Source organism: Peromyscus californicus, unplaced genomic scaffold (assembly GCF_007827085.1).
Source record: "Peromyscus californicus insignis strain IS unplaced genomic scaffold, ASM782708v3 Scaffold_14__1_contigs__length_90479793_seg_2, whole genome shotgun sequence".
NCBI classification, from domain to species: Eukaryota; Metazoa; Chordata; class Mammalia; order Rodentia; family Cricetidae; genus Peromyscus; species Peromyscus californicus.
Window position 1 is genome coordinate 64,220,711 of NW_026294436.1, and position 18,593 is coordinate 64,239,303.

Sequence of the window (18,593 nt, forward strand, 5' to 3'; positions counted from 1 at the left end):
AGTCTGTCGTTCCCTATAAACTGAAGCCAAACTGCTCGGCAGTTTCCTGTGTAAACATTGCCTGGCTCTTTAAAATCATGTTATTTTACAGATACTGGGTAGTACAAACTCTGTCCAGTTGGCTCTGTTGTGTCCAGAACAAAGCTGTGATCCAAGGACTGTTGGCGACCTACTTAAGATCAGGAGCAACAGAAGAATGGAAGAGTTTCCACTTCTGGTTGAGAAATTGAAAATACCTGCAGGAAGCTGAGATTAAAGCACAGTGGGAGGTTGTGTGCCCAGCCACTTAGCTTGCTCAAGGCCAAGGACTCCCTGCCTAATACCAAAAATATAATTGGGCCAAAGAGAGTACAGGTACTCACTACAGAAGCCGACAAGTCAACCCCCGAGGAGTGACCTCTGAGATTGTCCTCTGGACTACATGTACACACACACACACATATATGGGTACATACAACATGCACACACACACCCCAAAAATGAAAAAGTATGTACCTGAAATAAAAAAAAAAAAAAGTCTGGCAAATGTGTCCCCACGTCCTGTTTCTCTGGACACAGGACTGTGTGATCTCTTCTCCGGTTTTAGGCAACATCAGCTAAACACCGTATGTGAGATACGGCATCGAGACCCATTTTGTTATAGCTCCTGGGTCTTCTGTTGGCACACTGGCTGCACCTGGGTCCAACACTCGATTAATCGCTGTGGAAAAGGATGACAAGTGGACGAGGGTTTGTTCCCTATCCCACCTGCTGTTCCCCAGCCAGGCACGTCCACGCACTTGCGTTTCCCCTGGGAGAAACAGCATCCCTCTTGATGAGAGATTTGCTCCCCCCTGACCTCTTCGTCAGAGACTAATCCCATCTTGTGTTTAAAATCATTACTCGTAAATAGAAGTGCAGTAGTGCCAGCCGAGTCCTGCTGGCCTCTCCTCTCCAGAGTGATGAATTGGCGAAAGAGTGGGAAAGGGCTGGGCAGGAGCAGGCAGTGAGGTCTCTACAGAGCCACAGCCTCTGGTGACACAGGACTCCTAAAACGGAATGAGCTGTGACCTGGGAGATCCCCTTCCTGGAGCTCCTTAGGCACCATGGGAAGTAAAAGCAAGGGCTTGTTGACTTGTTCTCCTCTGCTTTGTTAATTCTTATTGCACTTATTTATTTGGGTTGTTGTGTGTGTGTGTGTGTGTGTGTGTGTGTGTGTGTGTGTGTGTGTGTGTGTGTGTGTGTGTGCAGGTGTGGTTTGTATATGGAGCTCAGAGAACGTCTTTCAGAAGTTGGTTCACTCCCTCCACCGTGTGTGTCTCTGAGGTAGCACTCAGGTCCAGGCTTCAAGGACGTTCACCCGCTGACACATCGAACTGACTGCTCCTCCCAGCAGATCCAAACCAGGGGTGCAGCTCAGTCACATTCACCTGCTCATCCACAAAGCCCCCTGAACTTGTAAAAAGAAGAGTTGAAGGAAGGAGCTGGAGAGATGGCCCAGTGGTTAAGAGTACAGGCTGCTCTTCCAGAGGACCCAGGTTCAATTCCCAGCTCCCATATGGCAGCTCACAACTGTCTGTAACTCCAGTTCCAGGGGACCTGACACCTTCACATAGACATATATGCAGAACATCAATGCACATAAATAATAATAAATTATATACATACATACATACACACATACATACATACACATATACTTGAAGGAAAAGCCTGAGAGACCACAGGATTTTAGCAACCATGCTTGTGAGTGAGCACACACGAGTGGTTTTCTGTCTTTTGCTGGTTATAGTCTGGTAGGGCATAAACATATAAGCCATCAATAACTTAAGTGGAAACAAAAATGGAAAACCTTGAGACTATAAAAACAAAAATTCCAGGTGACTGACAGAGAGGAGAGCTCCCTTTCTGAACAGACCTTGAACAGGCTCTGCCTTCCCCAACTGCCCAGAGGCAGATCTCGTGGAAAACATGCCACCTCAGCCCCTCTGTGACCCCACGAGATGGCCATCTCAGCTTCCAGAGTGTGCCACGCACCGCACACGTGCAGGAGTTTAGGGACCACGTGCCCCTCCTCCTCCACCCCTCCTTGCCTGTCCTAGGTCCTGTCTCTAATGCTATTTCTGTTTTCAATAATATTTTCAGTTCTTCCGTGGAACGCTGTGGTAAAAATGAAAAAAAAAAAAAAGTATTCTTACTTCGACAAGGACAAACAGGCAGGTCAGAATTCAGGCCTGAAGAGCTCCAGAGGGAAATCAGCCATCCATTCTGTGCCTTTTGGAGATGGTGGCTCTTGCCTCATAAGTCCAGAAACTTTCCAATCTGAACCAAGACCCCAGGGAAGCGCACCACTAGATAGAGGCTCCACCCCAGGCTGGGAGGCACACAAGAGCCTGTCTCCAACAACTACATTTTCAAAATGACAGTTAAGGCAGTGGGAGCCAGGCATGGGGTGGAAGAATAGTTTTGTCTCTCCCAGCAATGCTTCTTAACTCTACAGTTAAATTTTCGTAGTCCCTTATACCACAAGAATCACTGACAAGCCACTTCAATGCCTGTCATCTTTCCGGAGTTTGTGAGTCGCCCTGGATAGGCTGCCGCTGCCCCCTGAGAGCCAATGGCTGGGCTCTAAAACTGGGCACAAGGTGAGTGTCCTGGAGCTAGCCTTTAGCAAGCCATTGATAAACCAACTCCAGAGCCCTGTCTACTGAGGAGAGCGGCATTGAAAGTGAGGCTTCATTTCCAGGCATGGCCTGCCACCGGCACTACATGGACAACGTTTACTAATCCTATTTCATCCGTTCAGCCCTTTGGACTAGTGCTGTTGGGGAGTGTTTGGCTTGACTCCAGTCAAGTTAAAATTCCTGCCTCTTTGGGAATATGGCTTTATACCCATAAAGCCAGATTAATACAGGGCCCATGAGTCAGCTCACTGCTCTGCCAGCCAGTAAATATCTCAGATAGAATGGGAATTACCGTGAAAACACGATTTCTCTTTTCATCTATGGGAGATGACGGAATCTGTAGAAGGTGGAATCTTGGGCTGGAGAGATGGCTCAGCAGTGCAGAACACTTGTTGGTATTCCAGAGGACCCAGCTTAGTTCCCACATGATTGTTCACACCATCTGTATCTCACCCCCAATGCAGAGGACCCACCTTGCGCACTGCATGCATGTGGTGCACATACATACATACATACAGGCAAAAGTTTCATATACATAAATGAAAATAATCTGTTTTAAAAGATAATTAAAAATTTTAAAGAGGGTGGAGGCGGCGCACACCTTTATTCCTAGCACTTGTGAGGCAGAGGCAGGCAGATCTCTGAGATGGAGGCCAGTCTGGTACAGAATGAGTTCCAGGACAGCCAGAGCTACACAGAGAAGGTAGACTTTTGTGGGAGGTCTTCAGCCATTAGAGGCATGCCCCTGAAGGGGATTTAAGACCCTAGCCCCTGCTCTTCCTCTCTTTTGCTTCCCGGATGCCTTAAGGTAAACAGCGTGTCCCCACCTTGATACACCATGCTGCCACTGTCCAGAGCAACATGGGCCACCCCTGAAACCGTGAGCCAAAACAAACCTTCCTTTTAAAGTTGATTTGCCGCGGGCATTTGTTGCGCTATTGGAAAGCTGACGGAGGCAGACCCGGTGAGCCCTCACCGTCCTGACACATAACAGTTCCCACTCCTACTGTGTACCACACCAGACCGTTTGCCCCCAGCACTGGCTTACCACATCCCAACACTTGTTGGTGGAATTAATTCGTGATTCAAGAAATAAATATATATTATATTTAATATATATTAATGATCGATATATTTAATATATTTATATATAATTTAATATATAATAATGATTCAATATATAAATGTTTTATATATATAGACTTGGAACACACCATCTTGGACTGAACTTCGGTTTCTATATCTCAATCTAATTAGAAGTTTCTGGGAGTTCACTAATAATCATGACGGTCCTTCTTGGGGTTGAGTGACTTGGAGGCCTTCCCTGGAGTAGGCTCCAGCTCCATTTCCGAAGGCACACCTTCTGTCTTCCCTCTTCCCACCCCTGACATGGCTATGATCATCTAAGGTGTCTGCTCTGGGTGCTTGGGTTCTCCGAAGGTCCACCCCACCCCTTCAGGGCCCTCGCTGGCTGGGATGCAGGTGATTAGCCTCCCTCATCACTAGAGGGCGAGCTTAACATAAAACACGATGAGATCCTCCTGACAACTACCCAAAGCTGGGTGCTTTGGTGAGGCAATCAGGACACTCAGTTCCACCTGGAGAGTAGGTGTAACCCGGGGTGCTCAGGTCAGTTCCGTGGCACCAGCTTCCTCCCGCAGTGACGACACACCAGGGCAGCACAGCCTGAACAGGGGAATCCTTTCACCCCAGCGCTGTTTATAGCACACCCCTCTGGGGTCGGGACAAGGCCCCGCAAACAACTGCGCATGGCATGTTCAGGAGCAGAGTTCCAGATATTTCTCCGTGAGGCCCCACAGCAGCTCCCCCGCCATTCAGTGAGTCACGTCTGCACAGGTCTAGACCTCAACCCTGGGGTGTGGGTCGGGAGCCTGTGCTCTCTCAGCCCTCGGGTTGGTTTTCACACCTGCTTTTCTTGTGTTCCTTAGGGTTTTCAGTGTTTTCCCAGCTAATCCTTCCCCTGTCACAGTGATTCCTCAAATGAAACTGTATAAATGCATGGTGTCTTTCTCTCGGCGGGTACAGATATGCAAGCCGACTTGTGTCAACACACCAGAGACAGAATGCACTCCTGGTTTTTGTTTTGTTTTGTTTTTGTTTTTGTTTGGTTTGGCTTGGTTTTTCGAGACAGGGTTTCTCTGTGTAGTTTTGGTGCATGTCCTGGAACTCTGTAGACCAGGCTGGCCTCGAACTCACAGAGATCCCCCTGACTCTGCCTCCTGAGTGCTGGGATTAAAGTCATGCACCACCGCCGCCCAGCCAGAATGCACTCTTCATCTCCTTTACAACACCTGGCTATTTAAGGGTCAACTCAGTGGTCTAGATGAGCTCTGGGCAGGGGATGTGAACGTGTAGAGGTGGCCTTTCTTGCCCATCCACTGGAAGACAGCAGTTACTGCTCCTCTCACCCCAAGAACCACCCCTCACACTTCCCACCGGGCAGCCGGTTCAAACGCTGGCAGAGATTCTGCCCAGAAGGCACCCAGAACCCATCTCACCCCTACCCCTAACTAGAACTGAAGGGATGTGAGATTTGAGAACCAGTCATCGTGACATCTTTGCCAAAGGGTCCCACATGTGACAAAGGCCAAAATGAGACCAGGCAATGCCGTCGCTGAGTCTGTCAGCCAGCTATCCATTATCGTAACAAGTGCCTGCGACAAATGATCTTGGAAAGAAGGAAGGTTTATTTGGCTCATGTGTTTTTTGTTTTGTTTTTTAATATTTGCAGTTTTCCTAACTAGTTTTCCTAACAGTTTTCCTTCTTTTTACTTTCTTTCTTGGATTTATTTAATTATTATGTACGCAGTGTTCTGCCTGCACATATGCCTGCAGACCAGAGGGGGCACCAGATCTCATTATAGATGGTTGTGAGCCAGCATGTGGGTGCTGGGAATTGAACTCAGGACCTCTGGAAGAGCAGCCAGTGTTCATAACCGCTGAGCCATCTCTCCAGCCCTTGTGATTTTGAGGTTCAGTTCATGATCAGTTTGCCTGGACATGGACATGGGATGGAACAGTAGATCCTGGTGGGAGCACATTGCACAGAGGCCTCTTTACCTCGTGGCCAGGTATGAAGAAAACTCAAAGAGGAAAGGGTGGGGTCCCACTAGCCATCTTTTCCCTCCTGCCTTGCCTTGTCTTGCCTTGCCTTTCTTTCTAAACATGTGCTTCTGTTTGTGTGTATGTGAGTGTCTCTGTGTGAGTGTGGGCACACCCTCACAAGCCAGATGAAGACAACTTTCAGGAGTCTGTTCATCTCTTTCCACCTTGGGTTCCAGGGTTGAACTCCGGTCACTGGGCTTTTTCGGCAAGTACTTTGCCTGCTGACCACCCCTCACCAGCCTTCCCACAATCCCTTGCAAGGACACATGCAGACCTCTCACTAGGTCCCAACTCGCATAGGTTTTGTCATTACCCAGGACCTCAAAACTGGGGACCAAGATTTTAACACATAACTTTCTTGGAATATTCAAGATCCACACTATAGCAAAGCCCCGAAAAATTTCAGGTGGTGTAAATCCTTTCTCCCTAGAGAAGCTTGTGAGTATGCCTCTAACTCCGACTGATGTAGGCTTCCGCCTCTAGCAAGTGAAGAGACCTAATGGATGCCACTAGAACCGATTGTTGGTCTGTTTTCATTTTGATTTTTTATTTTATATGAGGTTCATGTAACCCAGGTCAGTTTCAAACTCCCTGTGTAGCAAAGGTGGGCCTCCAACTTCTGATCCCCCTGCTTCTGTCTCCCAAGCACTGGAATTGTAAGCCTGTCACTACCACACCTGACTTAAACCAGTTCTTGGTGAATTATTACACTCTGGGTAGCTGGAAAGAAACAAAAACATTTTCTTTTTATATTTTTTTCTGTACATGTGTGCATGTGTTCACATTCGTGTGTGTGTGTGTGTGTGTGTGTGTGTGTGTGTGTGTGTGTGTGTGTGTGCCTTGTGTGGAAGCCAGAAGACAACCTAAGCTGTTGTTACTGGGGAGCAGTATACTTACTTTTTGAGCCGGAGTCCCTCTCTCTCTGGCCTAAGACCCAACAAATAGGCTAGGCTGGCCAGCCCATGAGCACTGTGGATCTTCCTGTCTCTGCCTCCCCCTATGCTGGGATTACAAAAGCATGACATAGTATCGGATTTTTTTTTTTTTTTTGATTTTTCGAGACAGAGTTTCTCTGTGTAGCTTTGTGCCTTTCCTGGAATTCGCTCTGTAGACCAGGCTGGCCTCGAACTCACAGAGATCCACCTGCCTCTGCCTCCTGAGTGCTGGGATTAAAGGCGTGCGCCACCACTGCCCAGTCATAGTATAGGATTTTAAACATGGGTTCTGGGGAACAAATTCAGGTCCTTGTGTTTGCAAGGCAAATACTGTACTACCTGAGCCATCTCCCCAGCCCCTCAACATTTTTCTTTCTATTTTTTTAATTAAAATTTATGACAAATTGCAAATTAAAAAAAATCATGCGGCAAAACATCTTCAAAGCAGACAGAACTCTTAGGCTGTCTATCTAGTTTAAGGCAGTTTCTATTTTTAAAAGGCTCAGATCAGAATAACTTTAGGTCTTTCTCTGGCTGGGAGAGAGAAGTCATGACACCTCTGCTGGTTTCTATGACAACCACCAACAGCTATGATAATGCCAATAAAAGAACCAGGGGACTTGGTCATTTTACCACATTGTGTGTATGTGCAGCCAGATGGGAGCTGACGTGTTACGAAGGCAAATGCACAATCCACTTAACCCACCTGTTGTGTCTCCATTTTCCAGGGGATTGTGGGTGGGTTAGCAAAGGGTAAGGCCAGGCCTTCACGCTCGCCTTCATGGGTTCTGCAGATGCATTTTTTCTGTCACTGGGAAGAGATTACTTGATGACCTACTTCCAGTTATACAAGTTAGACTGTCATGATTCCAGAGGGTGGTGGCTCGAAATAGCCCCGTGCATTCGTGCTCAGTGGCACAAGTTGCTTTCCCACAAAGAAGTTGATTCCAAAGGCCAGGCATGGGATGAGGCTCACTCTCAAGCATGCATGCCGCAGACTGCAGGTTCCAGGCTTGAGACGGACGGGCACAGAGGTCTCTGTCTTTCACTTTAGCTTCTCGTGTCCTTTTTCTGGGATCTTCCAGAAATGTCTCACTTCGTGATGACACATCACACAGGGCACAGGGCATAGGGCAAGGACCACAGTGCCGTCTTCTCACACTGCCTGAAACACGGCTTTCAGAATGCTCAGCTGAGGCTCTTTCACAGCACAGTAGGAATTCAGGACTGGAGGGAGATAGCCCAGGTTCACAGAGAGAGATTGCCTAGCATCTGTGAAGCCCTGGGTTTGATGCCCATGCACATTTCTGGGCAAGGTGATACAGGGCTACCCCAGCAGTTGGGGGTAGGGCAGAGGGTCAGAAATTCAAGGTCATTCTTGGTGAGTTCAAAGCCAGCCTGGGTTATAGGAGACCCTGTCTGGGAAAACAAACGACCCCCAACCCCCAGCCCCAGCTGGAACACCTGAGAGCAGGGTGTGGTGGTTTGAAAAAGTGTCCCCTATAGACCCATGTATTTTAACACTTGACCCCAAGTTCGTAGCTATTTGGGGAGGTTATGGAACTTTCAGGATGTAGATCCTTGCTGGAGGAAGGGCATCAGTTTGTAGCTGCACCCCACTTCCAGTTCTCTCTACTTCTCTCTGCTGCCGTGACAGACAACTAACTAATCCTCCGGAACCACAAGGCAAAAAGAAAACGACGACAACCTTCTTTCTTCTGTAACTTGCTCTCAGTTGTGGCCTTTGGTCACAGCAACAGAAAAGTACTAACACACAGGAGAAAGGTCTTCCTCTCAGTCTGTGTGCAGAGGACGGCCAGTCGAGACTTGCCTCTAAATGCTCTCCTTCTCCATTATTACTAGCCACAGGTCCACTCTAGTCACAGGAGTATCTCAGGAAAGTAAACATTCCAGAATTTATAGGCCTAGAGTAATAGTTTCTCCAGGATCGGCCTGATGGGCGGATGTGTCAAGGCATGTATATTTCTGTCTGTGTGTTGGCAGAGATTTGTTTATTCTGTGCTTTCTGTGTGCTGGACTCAGCGCTAGGCAACATGATCCATGACCTCTTGATATTTAAATTTTTGTGGCAACAAGGCCAACAAGCACCATTCCTGAGGAACACAGCAGGCTACATGTTTGGGCTGTCTCTTGGTAGCAAGGGCTGCTTGAGTTAAGCTGGGAAAAACACTAGTTGAGTCCCACTGTGTTCCAGCCCTGGTGACAACTGTTACCTGACTTAAGTTCATGCCAGTCTATGAGGTCGTACAACCTTACATAAGAACTGAAGCAGCTCCGTGAGATTCGGGGACATCCCACAGGCACACACTCAGAAAGTGGCTGAGTCAGAAAATGAACTCAGACTTTTGTGCCCTAATTCCTGCAAAATACATCCTCCGGAACAGAACAAGAGTTAACTCTGCCTTCCAGCTCAGAGTCTGCGAATGGTATGACCAAGGTCACTGAAATCGCCTCAGGTTGAGCTAGTACTAAACGTAGGTCTGTCCAGCCCCTGCTCTCCCGCATCTCCTCAGCTCATTACAGCCTGTCCCCTCACTGTTCTTTCCTTATGCCGGATGATAGCCGTCACCAGTGGCATTGCCCATGAAGTGGCATCGTGACTGTCGCTTTCGGGGTAGCGAAGCAAGTGGAGTAACTGATTCTTACTTCTGAGGTCCTTACAGAGCTGACCCTGGTACAGACTGAGAAACTGAGGCCACCCTTTGCCTTGGTTTGGCTGTTCCTGACCTACACTCCGTCTCACTATACAACAGACCTTCCCTCAAGCCCTGAGCTTCCTGTCTCCAGCTCCACCCAGACTGGCGGTCCCAAGCAAGCGGTCAGAAAACCAGGGTTCACTTTTGCCAGTTTCTATTTCTTGGCTGTTGGTAGCACTCAATGTGTGTAGGACAGAGGGGGGAATTTGTGAACAAAACAGCCCTGGGGGCATGTGCTTCTTGCCCACTACAGGAAGGAGATAGGAGCATTCATGCTGGCCTTTGAGCCCTGTGGCGCCTCCTTCTATCAGTTCTGTTCCTCTAGAGAACCCTGACTAATACAGATGCTCAGGTACCTCAGAGAGGAGCGGTAAACAGACAGAAAATTTGCACATTAATATTGATTGCTAGGTATTAGTAAGCACTTTACAATGTCTTCCATGGGGTGCTTGCACGTCTCCCATGCCAGGCATGCGCAATTCAGTGGCTGAGCAGGAAGAGGAACATTATCCGCTGCTGTCCATGCTTACACTGTATTCCTTTGTCCCTCATACATTAACACAAATGGGCAAAACAGCAAAAAAGGCAAAACTGGCCTTTTGTGTTTGGCTAATGCTTCTGCTGGTCCAAACAGTGTTCCGCAAGAAGCGGTGGTGTACACCTCTGATCCCAGTATTCAGTGGGCTGAGACAGAAAACTGGGAAGAGAATTCGAAGCCAGCCTGGACTACATGGTGAGAATGGTCTTGATGAGGAGGGGTCACGGGAGGAAGGAAATGGACAGGAGGAGGAGAGGAGGAAGACAAAGAAAAGCGTAGTTTACAAAGTTGACCTCTCCAAGAGAGTGAACCAGACGTCATCCGTGTCCTGAACCAGGCTTCAAAGGAGCCTTATGCTCAAGACACAGCGGGGCACAGTCACTGCATCTAATCAAGGTGGTGGGAAGGGTTATCAGAGTGCCCAGGGGCCTTTGTATTGGGAAGTGTGTGTGCCAAGGAAACCACACAGTCTTTGGGCAAGAAGAACCAAAGAGCTCCACCTAGTGACTTACTGAGTTCTTCTCGTGATAAAACCAGACCCAGGAAAGCAAGACTCCTCTTCACAGACGAGCCCAAAAAAAGAACTGTGCAAATAAAACACAAACCCCAAACCACTCCACACAGGACCTCCAACACATGTAAATCCAAGTTTTTTATATATAAATAATTAAAATATTTTATGCGAAAAGTTTTATGTTCATAAAACTATACTGGCAAGTAAATAATTTTCATTAATTTAGGAACCACAGCCCTCACCCCATGACACTTTCTGTATCGATGTCATCACTTTTTGTAGGCCATATCACCCATATGATCGTGGGATGTGCATCATTTGAAATGTTCATTACAATATTTAGGTTTTTACAATTCTTACAAACACTTAGGGTTTTGTATGCATTCGTGTTAAATTCATGTAACACACAGGGAAAAATTAATAAAAAACTATTTGGGAAATGAAGCATTCATTTGATGGGTGATATCGTTCTGTATGCTGTGAATGTGTTGCTCTGATTGGTTGATAAATAAAATGCTGATTGGCCAGTAACCAGGCAGGAAGTATAGGTGGGATGAGCAGACAAAGAGAATTCTGGGAAGAGGAAGGGCAGAGTTAGGAGTCGCCAGCCAGACACAGAGGAAGCAAGATGTGAAGGCAGAACTGAGAAAAGGTACCAAGCCATGTGACTAAACATAAATAAGAGTTATGGGTTAATTTAAGTGTTAAGAGCTAGTCTGTAATAAGTCTGAGGTAATGGCCAGCAGTTATAATTAATATAAGCCTCTGAATGATTATTATTATTATTATTATTATTATTATTATTATTATTATTATTATTTTTAGACAGGGTTTCTCTGTGTGGCTTTGTGCCTTTCCTGGAACTCGCTTTGTAGTCCAGGCTGGCCTCGAACTCACAGAGATCCGCCTGCCTCTGCCTCCCGATTATTTTATAAGCAGCTGAGGGACCGAGCTGCTGGGTGGGACACAGGAAAACTTCTAGCTACATTCATTAATGTGTATGAGGAAGTAAGAGTGAAGAAGAGAAGGAAGGCCTAAAGCCAGTGGGGTCCAGCCCTTCCTAAGCTATGATAAATGCCTAAAGCTATGACCTGGGGGCTAACAGAGCCTGGGTCTAGTGGGGGTGAGGGCTGGAGCCTATGTCTGTCAAATATGTTCCTGGAAGACAGAGATGGGTGTCATTGACAGACAAACAAAATACAGTCTTCCCTGGTGACCATGCATCACATCACATATGGAATTTGGCAACTCACGTGTGGTGGAGGCAACAGATGGAAACTACAGAAATAGTGTGTCTGACAGCTAGGTGTGGGTGGGTAATTAGCTGAAGTCAACATACGATAAAAATAAGAATGTGTCTTAGTTGGGGTTTCTATTGCTGTGATAAAACACCAAGACCACAAGTAAGTTGGGGAGGAAAGGGCTTATTTTACTTACACTTACACACGATAGTTCATCATGAGGATGTCAGGGCAGGAACCTGGAGACAGAAACTGAGGCAGAGGCCATGAAGAATGCCACTTACTGGCTTGCTCCTCATGACTTGCTCAACCTGCCTTCGTATTTAGCACCCAGGAGCACCAGCCCAGGGGTAGCACTTACCTCAGTGAGCTGGGCCTTCCCACATCAGTCGTCAATCAAGAAAACACACCACAGGCCAATCTGTTGGGGACATTTGCTCACCTGAGTTCCCCTCTTTCAAAATGACTCTAGTTTGTGTCAAGTGGAATAAAACTAGCCAGCACAGTATACATTCTTAGAATTAATCATTTTAGGACTATTTAAAGTTTTCATTTAAATATCATCCAGATAACACTGTCATATCTGGGACACAGGGATATTTTTTAACGTTTGATGCCAATACGTGTCCTGAATTACTTTGAAGCGGATCTGGACACTATCTGTGCTATGGTTTGGATGTGGTTTCGGCATGTTTCCCAAGGGTTCATGTGTTGGTGCTCGGTCCAAGTGCAGTGATAAGAAAAGTGTTGAAATACTGAAAAGCAGGGCCAGTAGGAGCCAGGTGCTCAGGCATTGCTCTTGGGCAGACCAGTGCAGTTCCTGAGGACCCCTTGGTAGTGCTCATCAGAGTGGGAGGATGAAGCAGTCAGTCTGTCTGTCTCTCTCCTGTGCTCTTTTGTTTTTTCTATTTTCAGCCCGAGTGCCTCGTGCATGCTGAACAAGCACTCTGACACTGTTTTCCTTTCTGTGTCTTTGTGACATAAACAGACGGCTCACCCGAACCAGAGACTAAGCAGTTAGGGCGGTCTACACTGGAACTTTTGGTCTTCGTTTGTTTGAGTTTTTTTGTTGTTTTTCTAGACGGGGTTTCTCTGTGTAGCTTTGGCTGTCCTGGAACTCACTCTGTTGACCAGGCTGGCAAACTCACAGAGATCCACCTGCCTCTGCCTCCTGAGAGCTGGGATTAAAGATGTGCACCACCTGGCCAGGCGGTGGTGGCACACGCCTTTAATCCCAGCACTCGGGAGGCAGAGCCAGGCAGATCTCTGTGAGTTTGAGGCCAGCCTGGGCTACCAAGTGAGTTCCAGGAAAGGCACAAAGCTACATAGAGAAACCCTGTCTCGAAAAACCAAAAAAAAAAAAAAAAAAGATGTGCACCACCACTACCACTACCACGATGACAAACAGCATGTGAAGATGCCAGTAAGCCACGAGCCACGTGGCAAGGTATAGATTTATAGAAATGGATTAATTTAAGCTGTAAGAACAGTTAGCAAGAAGCCTGCCACGGCCATACAGTTTGTAACCAATATAAGTCTCTGTGTTTACTTGGTTGGGTCTGAGTGGCTGTGGGACTGGCAGGTGAGAGAGATTTGTCTTGACTGTGGGCCAGGCAGGAAAACTCTAGCTACAAATGGTGCCCAACGTGTTGGCAAGAGTTTCCACCTAAAACCTGAGCAAAAAGATTCTAAAACGGAGGCAAAAACAACTTCCTAGTTGTTGCTCTCAAGTTAGCGGCAGCCTGCATGTTTGAGCTACTATGGCAGGTTCCTGACATGTGTGTTTGACCTGCAGTATGGTGGGAATGAGGCCTCTGCAAGTGGCACATTAAGCTGCGTGGTGGATTTAGCCTTTGCTAGTATAAAAAAAAAAAAAAAAAAAAAAAAAAAAAAAAGAGGTTTCTGGGCTACACACTGCTTGGATAAAAGCATAGACCCACGATAGCTCCCAGAGCTAGAGGTAAACATAACACCGCCATGTTGGGAAGCTGAGGTGGGCGGAGCCAGCAGCCACAGCTGCTGTTTCAGTCTTAGAAATGCTGCAGTTTAAAGCAATAGATTCACAATAAGACAGATTCAGATGTAATAGTTTACAATGTGTGTAAAATATACGTAGGCTTGAAAGAGACAAAAAAGGTGATATATACAGTTATAGAAACAAATACATAGTTTTAAAAAATAAAGTCTTTAAAGAGACAGTAAAATTAATATAAAAAATAAGCCACGTAAAGATGAATATTACACAGAGAATCTGGATTGTGTTGTCTTTGGGATTTTTAACTGTAGAAAAACATTTGATTGTAAAAGCTGTTGAGTTATGCCAAAATGTATATTTTAAAGATACCTTGACTTCAAAATTTGGATGTAAGGATGTGTTGCTTTCGAAAGGAGACTCTGCTTTTGTTTCCACAGAAAGCAAGAGGCTATGGATTTGTTCCAGATTAAGATACATCAGGTTTGACCAGCCAAGATCCCCTGAAAGGTCTCTGATAACATCATGGCCCAGATGATTCAACATCCAGAATGGTTTGAAGGCAACTGGCTCAGACAATACAGCCTCATAGACTATTCCATAATCCTAAAATTTTCTTTGTGTCCCCATAAGATACAGCATCCCCCTCCAGCAGGAAGTAGTAAGAGAAGCTACGCCCAAATTCCCAAATTATATGTAATTTTACTTTGTTAAGGTTAAAACCTTCCTTTTTGAAAAAAAAAGAAAAGGGGAAGTGCTGTGGGATGTTCTGTATGGCAAATGTGTTGCTCTGATTGGTTAATAAATATAACACTGATTGGCCCGTAGTCAGGCAGGAGGAAGTATAGGCGGGACAAGGAGGAGAATAAAGCTGGGAAGTGGAAGGCTGAGTCAGAGACACTGCCAGCTGCCACGATGACAAACAGCATGTGAAGATGCCAGTAAGCCACGAGCCACGTGGCAAGGTATAGATTTATAGAAATGGATTAATTTAAGCTGTAAGAACAGTTAGCAAGAAGCCTGTCACGGCCATACAGTTTGTAACCAATATAAGTCTCTGTGTTTGCTTGGTTGGGTCTGAGCAGCTGTGGGACTGGCGGGTGAGAGAGATTTGTCCTGACTGTGGGCCAGGCAGGAAAACTCTAGCTACACCGCCCGGCAAACTTTTGGTCTTTAATATTGAGCTAAGTAATTTTTGTTGTTTTTAAAGTTCTTAGTTTTAGGCATTTGTCATAGAAACAGAAAACAGCTGTCTTAGATACTTTTCCATTGCTGAGAAAAAAACAAAACAAAACAAAGCCACCATGACCAAGGCCACTTATAACAGACAGAATTTAATCCATCCTGTAGTTGTAAAGGTTTAGGATCCATGATAGTGGAACAACTGTAGAGAGTGCAGCAACAGCTGAGAGCTCCTGTCTTGATCACAAGTAGAGACAGAGAACTAACTCAAAATGGTAATAGTCTTTTGAAACCTCAAATCCCACCTCCAGTGACACACTTCCTCCAACAAGGCCACATCTCCTAATCCTCCCCAAATAGCCACCAACTAGGGACCAAATATTCAAACATGCAGGCCTATGGGGGCCATTCTCATGCAAACTGCCACATTTCACTCCTCAGCTCCCATAGCTCCTGGCCATATCATAATACAAATGCACTCAGTCCAACGTCAAAAGTCCCCACAGTCTATCACAGACTCCACAATGTTCTAAAGTCCAAGCCTCTTCGGAAACGCAAAGCAATTTCTTAACTGTAACCCCTTGGAAAATCAAAAAGCAAATCACACACTTCCAACACACCATGGCACAGAATATACATTACCATTCCAAAAGGGAGGAATGGGGGCATAGTGAGGAAGTACTGGACCAAAGCAAGACTGAAACCCAGCAGGGCAAACTCCACATCCTGTAGCTGCGTGTCTGAGGTCAGAGGACCTGGATGGTGCTGTCCTTTGAGCTCTGCTGCCTGCAACACACGTCTCTCTTGGGCTGTTCCACTCCTGGTCTGCAGCTTTTCCTGGCAGACATCTCATGCTCTGGCACCTCTATTTATTACACTTATTTATTTGTTTGTTTGTTTAGTGTGTGTGTGTGTGTGTGTGTGTGTGTGTGTGTGTGTGTGTGTGTGTGTGGTTGGTTCTTTCTGTCTACCAAATGTGTCCCTGGGATTGAACTAGGGTCCAGGCTTAATGGCAGGTGCCAAAACCTGCTGAACCAACTCACTAACCTTTCTTTTTTTTTTTTGGCAGGGTCTCTCGGTGAACCTGGAGCTCTCTGATTCGGCCTGAGTGGCCGGCTAGCAAGCCCTAGTTATCCTCCTGTCTCTACCTTTCCAAAGCAGTGGCCAGCCATGGGGGTTGGAATCTAACTCCAGTCCTCATGCTTACACACAAGCCTTTTACTGGCAGAGACTCTCCCTCGACCCCGAGTACCTGTAGTTTTCATCTGGCCCAGCTGGCTAGTGCCAACCATGCTACCAGTCTTTTCTTCCTTTATTTTTTACTCCCTGTTACAATCTGACAATAACCAGCCAGGTGTCTGTTTCTCCTTTCTCCCCTAGGCCGATGAGCAAGCTTCTCTCCTTCTCCCTTGATCTACCATGTAGCTCTTTGTCCACATCTGGTGCTATGTTATTGCTTTCTACACTCGTTGGGCAGAGAACCTTTGCTCAGAATCACTGACTTTATTTAAACTTTTGATTTTTTTGTTCATTGTGATTTTTAAAAATGTTTACTTAAAATAGTTATTATCTCAATTACTCTCTTGATTCTTCCATATCTAAACCCTGCTAATCGGGGCCAGTACTGGCTTCTTCTCTGGACTCTCTTTTTTAATGAATTAAAAGTTGTCCCATAACACAAGGGTTCTCAGCATAGTGTTTGACACCACCAACAGTACAACCTGGAACAAGTGTCTTCTCTTGCTTATTCTGCCTAGAGTTAGTTCCTCTCCTCATTTGCCACATAGACAGCAATTAAGCCATCTACGCCCCAATTAGGGATAGCAATGCTTTGCTGTAGCCATGTATTCATAGATCTCATTTCAGAGCCTAACACACAGGAGGCTCCCTGGGAATGCTTGCTGAATGGCATTAAATGGCTTTTTACATGTACTGGATACAGATCACACAATTACAAAATTAAATTTAGGAGTAGTTTTATATCTACAGCATGCTATAGCTTGGATGTTGAGTGTCCACCAAAGGCCCACGTGTTAAAAGGTGGGCTCTGGGTGGAAGGCAGGTGCAGAACTGTCAGAGTCCTCCTAGTCTCCTACCTCTGCTGATGGTTGGTGCCTCTGTGTTAGTCCCGGGCCCTGAGGTTCTGGGGGACTACTGTGTGGAGGGAGTGCAAGGTTTGGTGGGGGCTGCTAACGTGAAGTCCTTAAACCATTGCGGGAATGACTACAAGGGAGAGTGTAGCAGCCACCCCCTTCCACCTGCGTTTCTGGGTCATGAAGTGAGTAATTCGCTCTGCTTTGACCTTCAGTCATCACCATCCAGAACGACCACCAGAGACCCAAAGCCATAGGCACACCAGATCAAAGGCTGGGACTACACAAACTGCAGACCAAACAAGCCTTTTCCTCATCATAAGCTATTTTTTCAGGTATTTTATTTATTTATTTATCTATCTATCTATCTATCTATCTATCTATCTATCTATCTATCAATCTATCTATTTATTTATTTATTTAGGTGTATATGGGTGCTGCTGGGAATCAAATTTGGAATCTCTGGAAAAGCATCCAGTGTGCTTAACTGCTGAGCCATCTCTCCATACCACAGTATTTCTTGATAGTGAGAGAAAACTAACTAGAGCATTTTAAAGAGGGGGTGGGGGTGGGGTGGGTGTCACATGCTTGTAATCCCAGGACTCAGGGACTGGTGCAGGAGGACTCAGAACCTGAGGCCATTTGGGACTGTGTCTCAAAACAAAAGCAACAACAAAATTTTAAGCAAGTTTAAGACAAACAGCAAAACAAAACAAAACAAAAAACCCTACTTAACAATAATCAGTAATTTGGGAAGCCCTCAAAACCAGAACTGGTTCTAAGAAACCCAGAACGGCATTAAAGTCAAGCGAGATTTACAACGCAAAACTGCAAATGGAGCAAACTGAGTGACTTCATTGGATACAGGTCATTTAAATAAACTGGCCCGGCTACTGCACCCCATGGACATTTTACTATCTGTATAATACGTCTCAATCAGCAGGAATGGATTTGGTCTGTAGTAGCTCCCAGAATAGCTCAGTGGGTACAGGCACTTACTGCCGAGCCTGACATCTTGAGTTTGGTCCCTGACTCCGGAAAAGTTCTCCTCCGGCTCCAACACACGTCCACAGACAGATATACAAATAAACAAGTAAATGCATTTTTTTTTTTAAAGCAAATCTAGCCCAAAGCAATCATCTCTGACAAATTCACCAACCGAGAAAGGCTGGATGACAGTCCCGGGCACTCAGCCCCGTCACCAGCGTCCCTTTATTGCTAATACGCTTCCCCTCCGCCTCCACCCGGGCTTCCCAAACATGCCCGGCACACGGGCTTCCAAAACTGCAGCGGGCGCTCAGCGTGGGCGACCCCCGGGCTGCCTCTTTTCGCAATCCCCCCCGGAGAAGCGGGAAGAACCGGCCCGCCCCGGTCCGGCCTCAGAGAGGACGCGACGCCTCGGGCGGCCAGAGCCGTGCGGGTCGCCGGGCTGCGGGCAACATGGGCCGCCGGCCGCTCCTGTCCGCCAGCGACGCCGACTTGCAGCCGGAGCCGGACGAGGTCCCGCGGCCGCCGCCGCCGCCGCCGCCGCCGCCGCCGGCCGCCCCGGAGGCCGCGCAGCCGCGGGAGCGCGAGGAGGCGTGGGCGTGGCCGTGGGCGTGGCCCGCGCGCG

General features: G+C 46.8%; 1 long non-coding RNA gene across 1 annotated transcript; it reads left to right on the forward strand.

Moving 5' to 3' along the window:
- The first annotated feature begins 1,750 nt into the window (after window positions 1-1,750).
- Window positions 1,751-16,463, forward strand: LOC128110052 (uncharacterized). Its single transcript, XR_008218009.1, has 2 exons — window positions 1,751-11,145; window positions 15,958-16,463. It is a non-coding gene; the product is annotated as an uncharacterized LOC128110052 (long non-coding RNA).
- Window positions 16,464-18,593: the final 2,130 nt, after the last annotated feature.